A 16,932-nucleotide genomic window follows, 5' to 3' on the forward strand; every position below is an offset into this window, starting at 1 on the left:
ACTTTAAAATGTTAATAAATAAAAAATGCAAGTTTTGAAAGCTATGATAAAACTCAGCATCCTCTTGAGCTACCATAGTTCATCTGAAGAGAACATTCAGTAGCAAAGATGACTCTTGGTGCATTTCAGAAAATTTAGTTCGGCTACCGCTCATAGCTCGTGGGAGAGAGCTGCCCTGGGAAGCAATGCCAAGGCTGAGCCAGATCAAAGTTTATGTTAACTCAACTTGAAATGAAACGTTAGAGTTTGACAAACTGAAATGCAATGTTTTGACTTGACCTGACACAAAATATGCTGTAGTCAATATCTTCATATAGAAACTATTGATTTAAAATGAAACACTTTTTTTTTGTTGATGGAAAAAATGATTCATATGAAATTTCCAATCAATTCGAAGTACAATATAGCAAATTATCTTGCTCAGAGAGCTTGTTTATTGAATCAATTCCTTGTCTCTTAAAATGCGTGAAGGCACATACAAAGCTCATTTATCCCTTATTCTTAGATTTTACCACATGCAAAAAGGTCATTCATAAAATTACTTTCAGGCAAAACTCTTTTTTTACATCATACATTAATATTAGCAGACTTTAGGCCTGATTTTTTTAAATCAGATTGAGTTCATTTCATGTAGAAAAACTGATTCATTTTTCCACTAAATTTTCCTTTTGCAAAGTAAAGCACTGTCAGTGAACTTCCAATAATCACTCCAATAATCAGACATTAAATTACACATAAATGACTTTCCATTAGCTTTTAGGAGCTGTCAGTACATACATCAAAAGTAAAAGTTAATTATGATAAAGAAGTTGAAATCACGCATGCTGCTACATATGAGATTAAATTAATATTTTGGGCATGATTTGTTGGGATTTTCAAAATTACACTTTGGTAATTAGGTAATCAATGTTATCCTGTGGTGCAGCATCATTATCAGTAAGGAGATTTTATTTACCATGAAATTTTGCTTTCCTGTACTTTGGTCTCTTTACAGTTGTGCATGACCTGCAGAATGTTCCTTCTTTTATGAATGTGTAGGAAATGACTGAATAGGCTGCCTTTGAAGCTGCTATTTAATAGCTGAGCTGTGGTTTGTACAGTTTTACGGATTTATACAAAAGTTTTTGAATTGGCTGCTTCTTTCTATTCTTTGTATTTGCTTCGGCTTTATTTTTTTTTAGAAAAATGGGTAAGATTTAGTTGTTTTGCATTGTTTTATTTGTATACCCCAAATATTCTACAACTGGAACTATCAGACACTGAGTTTGATGCTGCTGTGCTCTGTCTTTCATTCATAAAGTTACAAAACATGGTAACCAAAGGAAAACCATTTGGCTAAAGTTAGCTAGTACAGTCTGTACTTCAGTAAAAACAGATGGTAGTGTTTCAGCTGCCATTTCCTCTCATTGCTGAGGTCCTGTGGGATCTCATGGATTGCTGCTGTGATGAGGTTAGCTGGGGAAACTGAGGACAACACTGCCCACTTGAGCTGTCATTCGTTTCACTGCAGCTGATATATTTACAGACCTTCTGCAGAGAGCATTTTCAGCTCAAATGTCAAGTCTCGATTAAAGCATACTGATCTCAAAATGGATCTTCTTTGTAAAGAGCTCTGCTGTAACTTCCTGTTAACTCTATCCCTCTTTCCTAGCAATGGCCCTGTTTTCAGTCACGTGCAGTTCGGGGCCTGCCGCGCCCCAGGCCTGACCCCTCAGGGTGCTGCTAGCCTGTGCCAAGGATGTCACCGGTAACACCAGTGTGGGCAGGGGCACTGCTCATTGGGCGCTGAATGCTTGAATCTGTATTGATGGTACTGGGATGGGTCTAGGAGCTTAGGGGCAGCACTGATGGTGTGGCTGTTCCTGAAGATCCATTCTGCAAACTCTCCCTTGAAGTAGGTGGCCGCTCTCTTCTTGTTTCACAGTTCAGGCCTTGTTTGCAAGCTTGACAGAAAGCACTTGTGAGAAGACTGAGATGTCCGTTGGGCATATTTTTAATAATACCTCTTTGCACTAAACTTGGTCTTTTAAATGGATGCATGTTACAGCTGAAGCTTGAGCCAACCCTTCCACTTGGCAGACCTGTCTTCACGTTATCAGGTTTTGAGGTGGCTTCCCTTCCTTTAATCCCTTATTAGTGGATTGCCTGTTAATACTTGTCTAGCCTCCATGGTGAGGTAAAGGTTCCTTTATGAGCAGCTTGGTGGAGGTTGGAGCTGCCCTATCTGCCCTCCTCGTGTCAGGCTGAGACAAAGAGCCTCTTGCACAGCATGGCTTCTGCTTCATCTGTGGCACCTCTCAGAATTTCTTATTTCAGTAGAAGTAACACTGCATGCTGAGCACTGTGCGCTGTCCTTCTGAGGGGTATTTGATGTGCAGGACTCCATAGGGCAGTCTGTCCCTCTGTGATACTGTGTGAGTTCTCCATTCGGCAGCGGGAAGTCTCTATTGCTCTCAGACCTGTGGCTTAGTTCATCACAGTATTTCAGAATGCCTTTCTTTGGCAGCATGTACAGACACTTTGGAAGCAGGGCCCTGCCACACTCTGACCAATCATTCAAACTTTTTTTTTTTTTAATTTAACCAAGGACTGTAAATGTTCCTTAAAGTTAGCAGGGGAATGGCATATTCAAATAGTTAAGCTTCTCGCTATGCTCTTAAATTTTCTTTCAGCAAATGATGGTTTTTTCCACCAACATTATTCATTTTATGTGTTGAGTTATTTCAGCAAATAACTCTTAGTCTGCAGGGTACTACAGACATTTAACTGAGAAATTTTCGTATTCAAACTGATTTATAAGACACGTGATTCATATAGTTTCTTCTTGCAGATTGGGAGTAATTATTAAAAAAAAATCAGGTGAAGATGCAGACAATACTGTATTGATTAAAAGTTTGCATTTTACAAGTTATTTTAGTAAGTAATCAAACAAGTGTGATGAGCAGCAAAAATAGTGTCCATTCAATGAACATACATTTGATGGAATATTCGAATGAATGTTTTTTTTTCTTTTTATTTCCCTCTTACTTGGCTTAATTCTTGCTCTAAAATTATCTACTTATGCTTATGTGAGGTTAGGTTAATTAGTAACAAATCTTCTATGCTTGCATGTTAAGTAGAAGTTAAACCAAGTTTCTACATGAAGACTTTGATAAATATGCAGACATCTGTAGCTAAACTGATGTGATGATCAGATTAAGGTTTTGTACTAATCTTAGAGAGTTTCTGTTTAGTGGCATTTGAAGTGGATTCCAGGCAAAGTAGAAGTAGTGATAAGGAATATCCTAAAAAAGGAATTTGCTTAGAAGTCACTACTATACACCAGAGAAGAAATGGGCACCTCTTGATCCCCTGTAATACCTCTTTAAATGTTTTTGTCTATATTGTTCACATAATTTGCATACCTGATTGTTAGAAAAGCTGGAAACTAAATGAATATCGATTATCGAGGTGGAAACTTAATGATTATTTTTGCTTATAGTATCTTGGTTGGAATCTGAACAATGTAAATGAAAATGAAAAATCCCTCACAAAATTGAGAGTTTCATCAGGGTGGAAAAAAATAATAAAATGAATAAGTGAATAATACAAGATAGGTTATATTCTGTTCCGCAGTACTGGAAATTTTGCTGCTTGCTGGTTGTCAGTCAAATCCCAGCTGTCCCACCTGCAGCAGTGTAAATGTATGCAACACTAAGTGTCTGCAGTTCTGCATTCAGTCAGTTGTAATTAATGCTGAGCTTGAAGGAGAGCGTTTGGCTCAGCTGCAGTTGCTCTGGCTGGGGGTGCAGCCCCAGCCTCCATCTCCTGTTCAGGTGAATGTTGTGGGGATTTTAGGTGTTGTTCCTCTGCGTCTGGTCCCACAGGGGTCTGTATTGTCACAAGTACTGTCAAGCCTTTCCCTGTCCTTTCTGCTGCCCCCTCCCTAGGTAGCTCTGTGTGAAAAATTCTGTTGAATTTGCACTGGATTGCACCCAACAATGCAGAGTAGACAACTCTTCAAACTTAGATGTTGTTCAGGTGAAACAATTTTACTTTGATTCAAGATCTGGACACTTCCTATGCCTAATGAAGTCACATCAAATTTAATGAGGGCAGACTGACTCCGTGTCAACTAGGAAAAACAACTCTGCTGTACAGAATCCAGTTTTACTGTTACTTTCTCATTTATACAGTGTTTAAGACCAAAGGTAAATGTGTGAATACAGTAAGCAGTGAGAAATAGAAAGGTAAGCACCAAATGCCAGGAGGATAAATTATCTTTTTCTTTGCAATGCCTGTAGCTTTGCGCATGCTTAGCTTGCTTTGCAGAAGGAGCATGTTTGGTAGGCAGACAAAACATGATTAGAAGAAAGTAGCCCAAGCAGTACTTACTGCTACATTTCAGGGATCTCAAATGGCTGTGCTAACATGAATTGATAAAGCCTTCTCAGATCTCTGTGAAAAGTACTGCTGCTAGATGAAAAGCTGTATCCCTTTCAAAAGGTACCTTTGAAGCACAAAGGACTTAAATTTCTTTGCCATCTCCTGTCGATGGACTGAGGTCAGCACTAACAGCAGTCTTGGATTTTTTTCTCCCAATTTTTTTGATCTCCTAATTAGACAACATTGCTCTAACCTGCTCTGACAAACCCGGAGAGACAAGGCAGCAAAGTAATCACACAGATAGAATTGTTACCTGCACTGCACGTTCTGATTGGCTTCTAAATTACAAAAATGCAGTCCTCCTTTGCTCCCATGAGTTTACAGTGTGAGAATAGTTGAGGGCACACAGTGAGTTCAGTGAGAATGGGAACCAGATCTTCGACCTTCAGTGACACATTGGAAAATTGCACAACATTTAACGTGGAGCAAGCGTTTCTTGTTGCTCTTTCTTTTTATAAATGATTCCTCTGTGTTTCTCATATTCCTGATTAAAGCTGTCTTGTCACATACTCTCAACAATGTGCAATAATTCATTCTAAAATGGGTCTTTCCTGAGAACATTGTGCTGCTTTTTGGTTTCCAGCTTATTGAGCTGATTTAAATGTGCCTGGTGCCTGGCTGCCTAGTATTATGGTGTTGATTGTCCTTATGTCGGCTTTATACACCTGAGAAGTGGCTTCCACTGATGACTAAACAGCCGGGAGCACAAATGCCTACCTGAAAACTGATTATAAAATGACTTTTTATATGCATGATAGTACCTTTGAGTGAATAGCCACTTTGATGACTAAACAATCCGGAGTGTAAATGCCTGCCTGAAAGCTGATTATTAAATGGCATTTTATACTTGTGATAGTACCTTTGAATGAACAGCTGCTTCAGCAGTATTTTAACTAAAAGTGCAACTTCAAAAAAACCCCACATCACTCCATATTGTGAGAGCACTGCTGTGTGCACTGGATGCAGCTCAGTTCTTGGTATTGGAGCTCCTCAGTGGACCTGAGGAGATCATTCTGTGTCTGATTATGGTTCCCGGTTTGTCTCCTCATATTTTTTCTGAATAAAAAGAAATTTTTGGTCCTGTACGTTCTTTTTGATTTGAGCTCTAAGTTTCTGGTAACTCTGGGGAAAACATATCAATGATTTTTTCCCTGTCTTTTCAGCCCACCAAAAAATTCTCTCTTAGATGGCAGAAAATACAGCTGCATCTGATGGTTGGATGGAGTCCTCGGCCCGGACAGATACCTCTTTCAGAAATGAAAAAAATTGTTTATTTATTGTTTATTATTGTTTTAAGGGACTATAAATACCATAAATATGGTGTGCATGTTGAAGATCCATTTCTTTTGATTAGGTGGCCCAATACAATGCTCCTGAATGGACAGCAGCAGGCAAAGGACACCAGACTGACAGCAGGCAGCAAGACAGGGCTCCCAATCTTTCTGTTGTTTCTGGCATGGAACTGGATAAAAATGGGGCAGGCAAGCAATGGTTTGGCCTTTAAAAAAATACGTATGTGTATATTTTAAGAAACAAAGATACCTTCACCCTGATGAGTGAATATCCATGCACTAAGGATGGTGAAAAGCAAGAATGAAACCTACACTAATGCTGTCCCAGAGCTTCCTGACTGCTTTGCTTGCATTTCAGCAAGCGACCTGCTGACTTTGGGGTTTAAGAGCTGTGGGAAGCACTGAGGGAGGCTATGAACTGAAAATATCAAATGCATGGTTGAAGAGGACATTTCCTGTAAAGTTTTGAGAAATGTTGCAGAAGAAAGTTATAAGAGGTCACAATGATCTCCTTTGATCCTTTGTTGAGTACATAGATTTGCATTTTGTTTGCTAGTAGTCACCTCATCACAAACCTGAAGGAGAAGCAAGATGTGTCAGGTGAACATCTGATCTTGCATCTGTAAATTCTCCTGACTTCACTGGAGTCTGTTTTACATCAGTGACGTGCCTGAAAAAGTTAGCTAGGTAGATTAACAAAACCAAGACTGTCAGCGTGAGTGGGAGAATAGCCTGGAGGAGGCTCTGCTTGTGATCTGTGGACAACAGTGCAGTGTTATGGATACAGTCACCCATTACAGCAGGCAGGAAACACTGTGTTTCATGCTCGTCTGTCTTGATTAGACTTTTCTTTAGGCACAGATGAGTCTTTTGGAAGAGTTCATGCCTGTCTCTGCCAGCTGGTCACAGCCCAGCAACTGTACTGAAGGGGCAAAGACCTGCTCCTGAGTGGGGTTGCAACTCATTTGGTTTTGCAAGTGGTTCTTGACTGTAACGAGGGAGGAATTGTCACTGTGGACAAACAACTGATAGCAGATACTGAGGTTAAGTGCTTTTTGTCTTCAGTATCAACAAAGAACAGCAAATCTTAAGGGAATCTTTACAAGTTATCTCCTTGAGATACTTGGGCCGTAATTAGTGCAGTTTCTGAGCCCAGAGATGATTTTTTTTTTAATTGAAATCTCAAAGCTTTAGGATGGGAGCTTCAAAAATTGCTTGCATTGCTCTAAATCTGACCCCTTGTATACAGGCATAACATCCAGGACAAAAAGAAACAATTTTGTTGGAGGTACTACTTCAACTCAAATAGTGTTCCTTACAGAACTACCTGTTACAGGGATCTGTAACTGTCAGTAACATATACAGCCTGTTAGCAAGACAGAATCACAAACTCACAGAAATCCTTCACAGATAGTGATTTTTTTGAGAGAGCTCAGAGTCAAGCCTGTGGAATGCTCAGGCATCAAGGCCCACAAGAGCAGGAGGGCATTTCTGTTCATTTCTCTCAGTTTCTAGCATATTTTTGAAAAACATACAAAAACTTGTTTGTGGTTTGGAGAGTGCTGTCTACATTCTTGTATACTCCCACCTGAGAAAGAATAGATTAGTTGTAAAACTATTGACTGTGTGTTGCTAGTGTAGGTTTGGACTTGATTTCCTATTCACAGACAGACACTTGTTTGGCTTAGATCTTGATTTATCTATCTACATTCCACACATACACTGTGAATCAGCTCTGATTTTGGCTTCTAGAAAACAGTACCCTTTTCTGGAACAGTTTGGAAGAGATCATAGAATGATAGAATCATTTGAGTTGGAAGGGACCCTTAAAGGCCATCTCTAGTCCAACTCCCCTGCAATGAACAGGGACACCTGCAGCTCCATCAGGTGCTCAGAGCCTGGTCCAGTCTGACTGTGAATGTCTCCAGGGATGGGGCACCCACCACCTCTCCAGGCAACCTGTGCGAGTTCTTCACTACTCTTATCACAAAAAACATTTTTCTTATATCTGATCTAAATCTCCCCTGTTTTATATAAAACCATTTCCCCTGTCTTATCACAACAGACCCTGCTCCAGAGTCTGTCCCCTGGGCTGATGGTTTGTGCCTGGTTGTTCTGTGTTCTTCAGGGAATGACAGCCTTTGTGGATAGTGTCATTTTAGATACCCCCAGGGATCTGAAATGTTTCTGCTTGTGGAAGTGAATGCTGTACATGATCTATTAAAACATGTGACTGTATTTCTGTATATCTGTGCAGTATATATGAAATTCTGCAAGTTGCACATTGGCCAGGGGTAGGTTATTATTTTTTTTTAATGGGGTATGTCAGAAGTCTTACATAGTAAAGTTATCAACCCAAGAAGGACTACTTCTGTGATGCAAGTGCACATGCTGTGATTCCTATTCCAGTCTTGAAGTAAATCATTTTTCTGTTGATCTGTGGTAATATGTTTTTTATCTGCGTTTCTTACTTGCAAAGCTGATAACTGAGAAGCAAATTAAATACATGTTTTTGTTTGTGGGCTGGTCTCTTCATGGACTTTGAGAAAGCGTTATTTTTGTAGTAAATTAATAATTCTTGAGTTGTTTCTGTTGACATGACAGTGGTGCATCATTTAGGTGCATTATTTAGGAAAAGCTGTTTGCTGTGGTGAGGATGACATTTGTGATGGACGCAAAAAGATACTACAATAGCATTAAAATGAGCAAAATGGGCACTGACTGGTTTCTGCTATTCTATCCAGATCACTTTTGCAGTGTAATTGTTGCTTTAATGGATGACTGTTCTCCTTTTATAAAAGCATCCAGGTATGTCTAGAAAGTAATCCAGCAGCCTTAGTGAAAATGTTGGCCTTCACCCCTCCCGGGAGACAAATACTCATAAAGGTCTGTTACACCACACTGAATCATTAGGTGAGCTTATCTTCCTCATTTCACACTGTCAGCATGCAGATCATGTATCATGCCAGGTGCAGAATCAGTGTCTCTACTCATTTTTCACAATAATGTTATTTGTCATCATGGAGGCTGTAGAGAGACTTGAGAACAGAAAATTTGAAACTGAGATGGTACTTGGATCACTGAAATGCTTCTGTTTGGTGCTGCTTAACAGTTCTTACGATGGGCATGGTACTGTAGTCATATAATGCTTTATTACAGATGCTTTCACTGAAGTGACCCCAAATTGAATTAGAGTGTTTTAAATATGCAGTAAGTGAAGTAAGTACAGTAATCTTTTGAAGCTTGTTTGCGATTTACAAGGAAATTATTAAACCAGTTTGTGACACTTCTATAACAAATAAATATAGTATCATAAACAGAAGATATTGGCTTTCTCTTTGAAGTTGACAGCATGGAGAACATTGAGTTTAAGGCCATACGCAACTCTCCTATATCTCTGTACAGCTCCTGAGCCTTGGGATCACAGCTATGAGGGTCAAATGACACCTAGGGAGAAGTATTCCTGATCTAGTGAGCATGTTCAAGCTCCTAAGTGGAGTTTGCGTTTTTTGGTACAGAATATTACCACCTCATGTAATCATGCCACACGTCACATAGATCTCTGTGCTTTGTTCATTTGAAGTGTTCCATTTCCTTACACCTGCAAGCTCGTAGGATCTATGAGTAATATGATTTCTTTGCTCCCCAGATGTTGCAGGAGTGAAGCTAACAATTAAATGACAGAAGATTTGTTCTTGGACATGTCTTTTGATGACAGTTGCCAAATGCTGTTGAAATCTGATCTATTTTGAGGGTTTTACTTTGCATTAAACATATCCCTTCTGTTTTGGAATGAGCTAATAAGATGAGTGGAATAAACCCTGTGTGCAGAGTATGGAAGAGCAAGCATTTTTTCCACCAAGAAATTATTTGTCCAAAATAGAAAATTAAGAGGAATACATTTCCCATTCAGATAATTACTGATATGGACAAATGTTGAAAGTGGTGATGAAGTACCAATATTATAGAAAGGCAAATAACCTGTTCTCTTCCACACATCTAGAAAGTACATAGTTTCAATGATGATCTTGCTGTTTGGTGTACTTGTCTCTTGAGAAGGGTCTCACTGATGCTGCAGGATGGAGTCTCAATCAGTCTTGTTGACACTACCTGAAGTGGCTGTGGATGCTTCCCCTTCTTGCTTTGTTGCAGCCAGTTAATGATTGTGTACCCCAAGCTGCGGTGGCTCTGGTAGGAGAGGCAGAGATGTGGGTGTTGGCAGCAGCTCCCTTAGACTGCATTGTCTGATTTTGGGAGCAGGAGCTTGGGTGTGAAGGGGCAGGAGAACCTTCCAATAATTACTACGCTCATCCCCTTGCAGAAATGGAACAGTTCTGATGTATTGGAGGTGTTTGTGATTGCTAAAAACATTCCTCAAGCATCTCCAACCAGAGGCTTTGTTTGCTACAATAAATTGTGTGCACATTTCAGAATCAATCTGCTTTGATTCTGCCCCTGGTCAGCTCAGCTGTACACAGAGATTAGCTGGAGCTGTCACTGAATGCTTAGGAGTTTGTCCAAGCTAGAACAAAATAAGATGACTCTGAGAATAAGACATTATAGAGCCTTTTCTACTTCCCTTTTGTTTCCAAGTAAAACATTCATATCAGAGAGGCTTCCTGGCACAGAGCTCTGACTGAGTTGTTTTGATTAAGGAAAAGTCCCCATGGTTTGAGGAACTGCATATGTAAAAACATATATATTTAAAGTACAATGTAGCTGTGTTTGCAGAAGATAAAATTTTGTTCCTTACGTCTTTCTCAACAAAAGCTCAGGAGCGAAAGTATCTGTCTCTAACGTGAGCATCATGTGCAGGTCTCTGTAACTGATACTTATCGTGCTAGCAGTAATCTGAAGCAGAGAAAACATGTTAGCTGTATGTGTGTGCTGATTCCTTTGACCAGATTATTCTACTCAGTAACTCGATGCGTTGATATTTCTTCTGAAAATTAATTTTGTGGCAGATAAAGAAAGCACAAACACACACATAAATCTCTTATTTTCTGGCTGAGCAAAAGGCTAAAACAACAGGGTGTGTCTGGATCTGTTTTGTTTGGTTATTAGTATTCAGTATTTTTCTCCCTTTTTAAATGTCTAATTCAAATGTCAGTTCATTCTTCTCTGTTTCCTGCCCTTATTCAAGTAGACTTCCAGACCAGGCTTAATTAACTTCAAGACCTTTTCTGCCAACCCCTACAGTTACAGTCTTTTCCTGGAACATTTCCATTGTTAAAATCCCCATGTGTTGTGAGATGATACAAATGATGTTATTACTGCCCTTATGAATTTACAATGAGCCTTTCAATGTTTTTACTTACAGTTTAGCTCTCAGAGTCAGGGAAATCTCAGCTTCAAATCAAAACTAGGGAAGCAAATTTCCAGCTTACAGTGCTGAAAAAGCAAAGCTAGGAAATTCATTCCACAGATGTAGGGAAGTTTAAAAAATTAAGGAAGGCTGTCCTACGTTTTAATGACATTTTTTAGAGCTAGACTGCTCTCTGTTTGTTTCCATGTGGAGATGACAGTGACTTAATGCAGTTTTGCTCAATTTTCTGTGCACTGGCTTAAGCAGGTCATTAATCTAATGAATTTTGGAAGCCCAGTCTAGAGGCAATGAGGAAATGCCCACCTAAGCAGACCTTGGAGCTTGAAGCAGGCTACAACTATGGTACGTGCAGGCAGTGCTGTTGTTTACACATTGTAAAAGTCTTTGTGGAAGCGTTAAAAGTGAGAGCTGAGGGCTTTCATCAGAGTGAACTAGGGAGAGTTCTGTTCACAGGTGGTGGCAGTGAGCCCCGAGATGGAGCCTGGCACTGCTGCCCTGCTGGGGCTTGGCACGGGAACACCTGCAGTGCTGGTGCTGGGCAGCCTGGCTGCTTGGGAAGCTCCCATTCTCAGCAGAGCTGCACTTCGTGGCTCTGCTGCCTGAATCTGAAGTACAGCTGGAGGTACTTCCTAAGCCAAGGTGGAAATTTTTACTCTCCTTAGTTAGTAGCTGTTTATTGGAATGTTCATTTAATGAAGCTGAAAATCAGTCCATATAAGGCAGGTAATAAAGCTCTCTATTTCACAGAAGGAAAGTGGAGCAATATATTCCAAAGACAAGTGTATCACTTTCTGCCTGTTAGAATCTTGAGTCATCTCCAAGTACAATTGCTGGACGATGCAGCTATAGTAATCCTAAACTTACCAGTGCTGCTGCTGGCACTGGAAATCTGGTGTGCAAAGCAAGTCTGTTTGTTGCCATTGCTGTCTTTCTAAAAGGAATTTACCCTCTGCTTTATGCTTTGCTTCTCAATTTCCGCTTGGATATGTTTCTTACACACTGGAGGGCATTGGTAATTTAGATGATACTACGATATGCATAGTGTAGCAATATTTGCTTATGTTTTAATGAAAGCACTAACAGAACTGAATAAACAGGCACCATGCACTATTTTGATATGGATTCATAGATAAGGTGGTGAAAAAAAATCCAATATCTTATTAGTAGTATGGTGTATATATAGTGTATGGTAGCAGTGTATTAGTAGTATAGTATATACATAGTGTAGCCCTAACATGACCAAACTAGTTCTCATTCAGACATTTTGTATTTATCTGAAAGATAGTGACAATAAAATCCAGTAAGATACTGCAAATCTCTGAATTCAGGTGCAGAACTAGAGGTCCTACAAAGGGAAGGGGGAAGCTAACCTAGGGCTCTGTGCCTGTGGAGGCTCTGACTATAAAGCTGAACTCAGCGCAGGAACGTTTCCCATCAATGGCAGGATTTCCTGCCATTTGCACGCCACCAGCATTAGGCCCTTAGTCTCCTCAAGCAGCGTGTTTCAAGGTACAGTTTGAACTCCTGGAGAGGATTTCCAGAACACAAATTCATAACAGATACCATCATAAAAGGAAAGGGAAAGACTGCTCCTGCCAAGGCATTGCTCAGAAATGTGGACAAAGAAGGAATTTGGCTGTATCCTCCAGGCATAACGTCAAAGTGGGATTTCCCTTTATACTGTCCTACGCAGGAAGGACAGGGGTCTGTGCCTGCAGCAGATAATCCACTTTGCACCCTGTGAGTGTCATGAGGAGTCAGGAGGTGGTGCCAGATGGTGTGGGTGGGCATGGGAGCAAAGGAGGTGCAGGGAGCACGGCAGGGGGTGCCTGCAGAGAGGGCAGAGCTGGGTGGATTGCTGCTGATTTGTGAAGGCCGATAGTGGGCTTCCTAAAATAGTGTGTTACAGAAACAGAGGGCCTTTTCTCCTTAGGCTTTGACACAGTATGGTTGCAAGATCCCACAGGAACAGGAGGGTTTTGATGACAACTAGACTGGGACAGGAGCATTGGCCTTTCTGTATTTTGAAACAAAAAATAAAAAACCTGCTGAATTTAAAAAGTTTCTGCTTTTGGCCTGCCTCTGGCTATGGTGGTGCTCTGTAACTCCTGGCATTTCAGATAGCAATGCTGGAGCAGAAGAATACTTCCCTTCCACTCATCCTTTGGAAAGGTGTCTACGATTTCTGCAGTGTGTACCAGGTGACTGTGCCTGTCCTTCTTCTGAAAAATCAGCCATTTCTCAGGATGAACTCTCCATCCTTTCATGGACGCTGCTTGATAACTCTTTCACATGCAGCTCCTAATCTTGTATAGGATGGTTCAGCTGTCTGTCTCACACGCAATTCTTGTCTGGAGATAAGTCTGCCAGAGTGCCCATCTACCTGCCCACAACTTTCACCTTACTGACTGTGAGTTGGCTGTCTCTCTGTTCTAGCGAGTCTCCAGTTCACACAAATAGTCACTCTCTGATTTGGTCTAAAGTAGAAAGGCTACACTGGCTGGGATTTTTGATTTGTAAAGCCCCAAAGACAGCAAGAAGAAAGACATTTGTTTTAAAAAAACACGCTGAAACATTTTCATTTTCAGCATTTTCAACACATTTCTCACAGGCAGAGGAATCCCATTTTCTTCTTGGCACTAACATTTGAACCTCTGAATTAAAATTCTAGAACCTGGGTCAGATCCGGAATTATGAACACATACAACCGTGGAGATTCCTTACAGCCAGCTCAGCTGCTAGAAATAATCGGTTACCTCTGTTCTGTGAACCTCCGCTTTTTTAGAAAATATAAAGTATTAGCTAGCATATTGCAAGCCTGTACTTCTGCAGAAATGTAACCTGACCAGAAGAAAAAGATTTTTTGAAAAGATTGTCTATTTTTCATTTGAAAAATTAATTTAAATATTGACTTGTGGATGCACAGTGCAATCCTTTGTTCCTTAACAGCTATAAACCAGGGGAGCCTTTAAACCAGGGATTTTTACCTATATCCTGTTTTCAGCTGTTTCATCCAGCAGAGGCAGGATGTGAAACAAACCTGTTTTCTTTCGGCAACAAACCTGTTAACTCTTTCGGTGGAACCTTCTCCACCTGAGCTCTCTTGGTAGCCCTGAGCCCAGCTCTGTGCAAGCTGCAGGTTCTGAAAGATACACAGCTGTCCCACGACACACTTTCAATGTTAGCATTTGCTTTATAATGTCTAAGTAACAGTTTTATGATCTTATGTTATAGAGTAGACTGTTGGGAAGTAGTTAGCATGGTGTGGCTGTGCCACTCTGAAAAATAACCCCAGTTTTGTGAATAAAAAAGGAACGATCTGTTAACTGAGTTTATCTTTTGCTTTCCATTTCATTTGTTGCATTGCTGTAACTTCACATGCAGCTCTGCAGTGCACTGTGCTATTCTGAGGCTTTCATATGCTAAATTAAAACGGTGTCTTTTTCTCCTGATGGTCACTCTATTTAAGGACAGAAAGTAACTCCTTGAGATATCTGAGATAAATTACAAGTCACCATTTCTGCTGTATGTTTCTGGTACACTGGGTGTTGTTACAAGGCACAAATTAACTGGAGATGAGAAGCTTTTGTAAATCATTGGAGCAACCCTGCTTTTGTCCTGTACTTTTTCCTGCATGAACATTTATATTACTGCACGCTTTTACAAATGCTGATATGATGATTTGTAATCAGTGGGGGCAGGAGCACACTGATTAACTACACCTTTGTTAACTGCAGTAGCAACCAACTTTCAGTGTTTTCAGTAGCTGAGAATAGAACAGATTTTCTCACAGAAATTAATCTTCTCCCATATCTTTTTTCCTTGCATTTCTTTCCTTCTTTTTTTCTTTATTACAGCATGACAATCAGGACAGGAAGGTACTGTGTGCACTGGCAGTTCCACTGCTGCAGAATAAAATTCTTCTGCAAAAAGAGGTATCAATTCATCTCTTATGCATAAATGCTTCATCTTTGCAAGCTGTACAGCACGCTTGTTGGCTCGGGGGCTTGCTGCACTGTCTTTAGGAAAAGATAAGCCTTTTCAACCAACTTTTTGCACCAAGCCACTGTTTGTAAAGTACCTTGTCAGAAAAAAAAAAATGGTTTGTTTTGGACCTCTGAGATCAAGAAACTTCTCAAGTAAGAATTGTTGGTGTTCTAGAACAGGAGCTGTAAAAGCTGATAGCCCAGAGTTGGGACTTTGAAGACCAAGGCATTGAAGTGTTTACTTAAACTCTCCCTCCAACCATCAGCAACCTCAGCAAATACAATAAGCCAGGGATGGCAGGTATGTGAGGAGGCTTCCTGTCTCCTTTGGGTTCGTCACTTAAAGCCAGAGCACCTTTTCAAACACCAAGGACAGCCCTCCCTTTGCTGGAGGACACTGACCATGGCATAGCGTTCACTATCTCACTACAAGCTGTACTAAGCCTGTAACCTCCACATTGCAAGTGGAATTGTTTCATAAAGGACTTACAGGTGGCATTTGCAATATCATTTCAGTCTTTTTTCTGTTGTGAATGAACATTGGCAACATAATCTAAATATTGCAAGCAGAACTACACAAAATCTTAACGTCTCTTCTGTTACATCTAGAGATTTTCCTCTTCCAGTGTACACTGTGAACAGCTCTGCAGTTGTCTGCCCTTACTTTCGTTTAACCCCTATCAATATTAGGCCTAAAGGATGCTGTAGATATGTATAAAATTCATAGCCTAACCACTGGTATATCTTAAATTATTTAAAGCAGTAGAAGACATTTTTGGTGCAGATAAAAAATTATTGCAATTACCTTCACAGCTGAAGGACGGCAAATACCATTTATTCCTTACCTGTGTCAGAGTTGGTAGAGCTTCAGTTTGTTCCCAAATGAGGCACACTAAATTCAGCGGTGTCCCAAAACATTAAGCAGTACATAGAAAAAGAAGAACAAACAGAAAAATCCACTTCACTTTTCGTTAAGCAATACTGGGAGTGTTCAGCAATCCAATCTCCAAGGTTTTCCAGCTGGAATCCGCCTTTTCCCATCCTGCATCCCGGCATCCTGTTATTGTTCCAAGTCTTAGTAATACAGTGAGAAAAGGGAGTGGAGGAAACAAGATAAACTTAGCCTTATTATTGCTCTGGTGACTTGTTACTGCCTCTAATGGGGCAGCTGAATAAAAGGAAATCAGCTCTGAGAGAAAGGCAAAAGTTGGGACAAAAGTTGGTTATTTGGTGTCATTTTATAAAGAGTTTGAGAGATTATAAAAAATGATACTTTAAATAGTGTCTGATATTTGATCAGCACAGGCTATGACTGTTTTGCATAAACAGGGTATTTCAAAGCAGTTTGGAGAGGTGTCTGTAAGGGTTTTTATACTTGCAATCTGGAAAGCTGAAGCCCTCATATGGCTGAGATGTCTGGATGTTAAATGGAATTTAACAGTATTTTTCACAGGTAAAGTTATGACCCCAGATGGAAGACAGTGTGGATGGGGCTTCCAGAACAAGAACATGTTTGAAGCATTTTGATTAGATTCAGCATTATGCCTCTAAGCCACTCATGTCAGCCAGCAGGGTGGGTTGTTACTGAGGTGTTCCGGGGTGCGATGTTACTGAGGCTGGCTGTGCAGAAGTTGGTGCTTCTAATATTGTCACCTGCCTGAACCTTGCATCAGGAGATTGTTCAGTGAGGCCAACCTGTGGGCTTTCTTACAGCCTAGCCTGAGTGCCCAAACCTTCTGTAGGACTGGGATGACTCCTCCTCTTGCACCTGTTGTTGGCTGACCCCCATGTGCATCTTATAAATCAAAGGTGAAGGTGTAGCTCTGATATTGAACAGTACAAATGAAAGAGAAATTTGTTTTTACTAAATAATGCAGAAAGAAATCTGAGAAATGTGAAAATT

At 40.3% G+C, this 16,932-nt stretch overlaps 1 protein-coding gene across 3 annotated transcripts in view; it reads right to left on the bottom strand.

Moving 5' to 3' along the window:
• The window catches only part of CDH5 (cadherin 5), a 29,761-nt gene extending 13,675 nt beyond the window's left edge, over positions 1-16,086 (bottom strand). The window contains exon 1 of one of the 3 annotated variants that reach the window (XM_021408488.1): positions 15,875-16,086. The gene's annotated coding sequence lies outside the window, so the exon portion shown is untranslated. Of the gene's footprint in view, positions 1-4,678; positions 4,772-15,874 lie in introns of those variants that run through there. The other 2 variants (XM_021408486.1, XM_021408487.1) reach the window with 2 other exon arrangements.

The sequence above is a fragment of the Numida meleagris genome, chromosome 10 (assembly GCF_002078875.1).
Source record: "Numida meleagris isolate 19003 breed g44 Domestic line chromosome 10, NumMel1.0, whole genome shotgun sequence".
NCBI classification, from domain to species: domain Eukaryota; kingdom Metazoa; phylum Chordata; class Aves; order Galliformes; family Numididae; genus Numida; species Numida meleagris.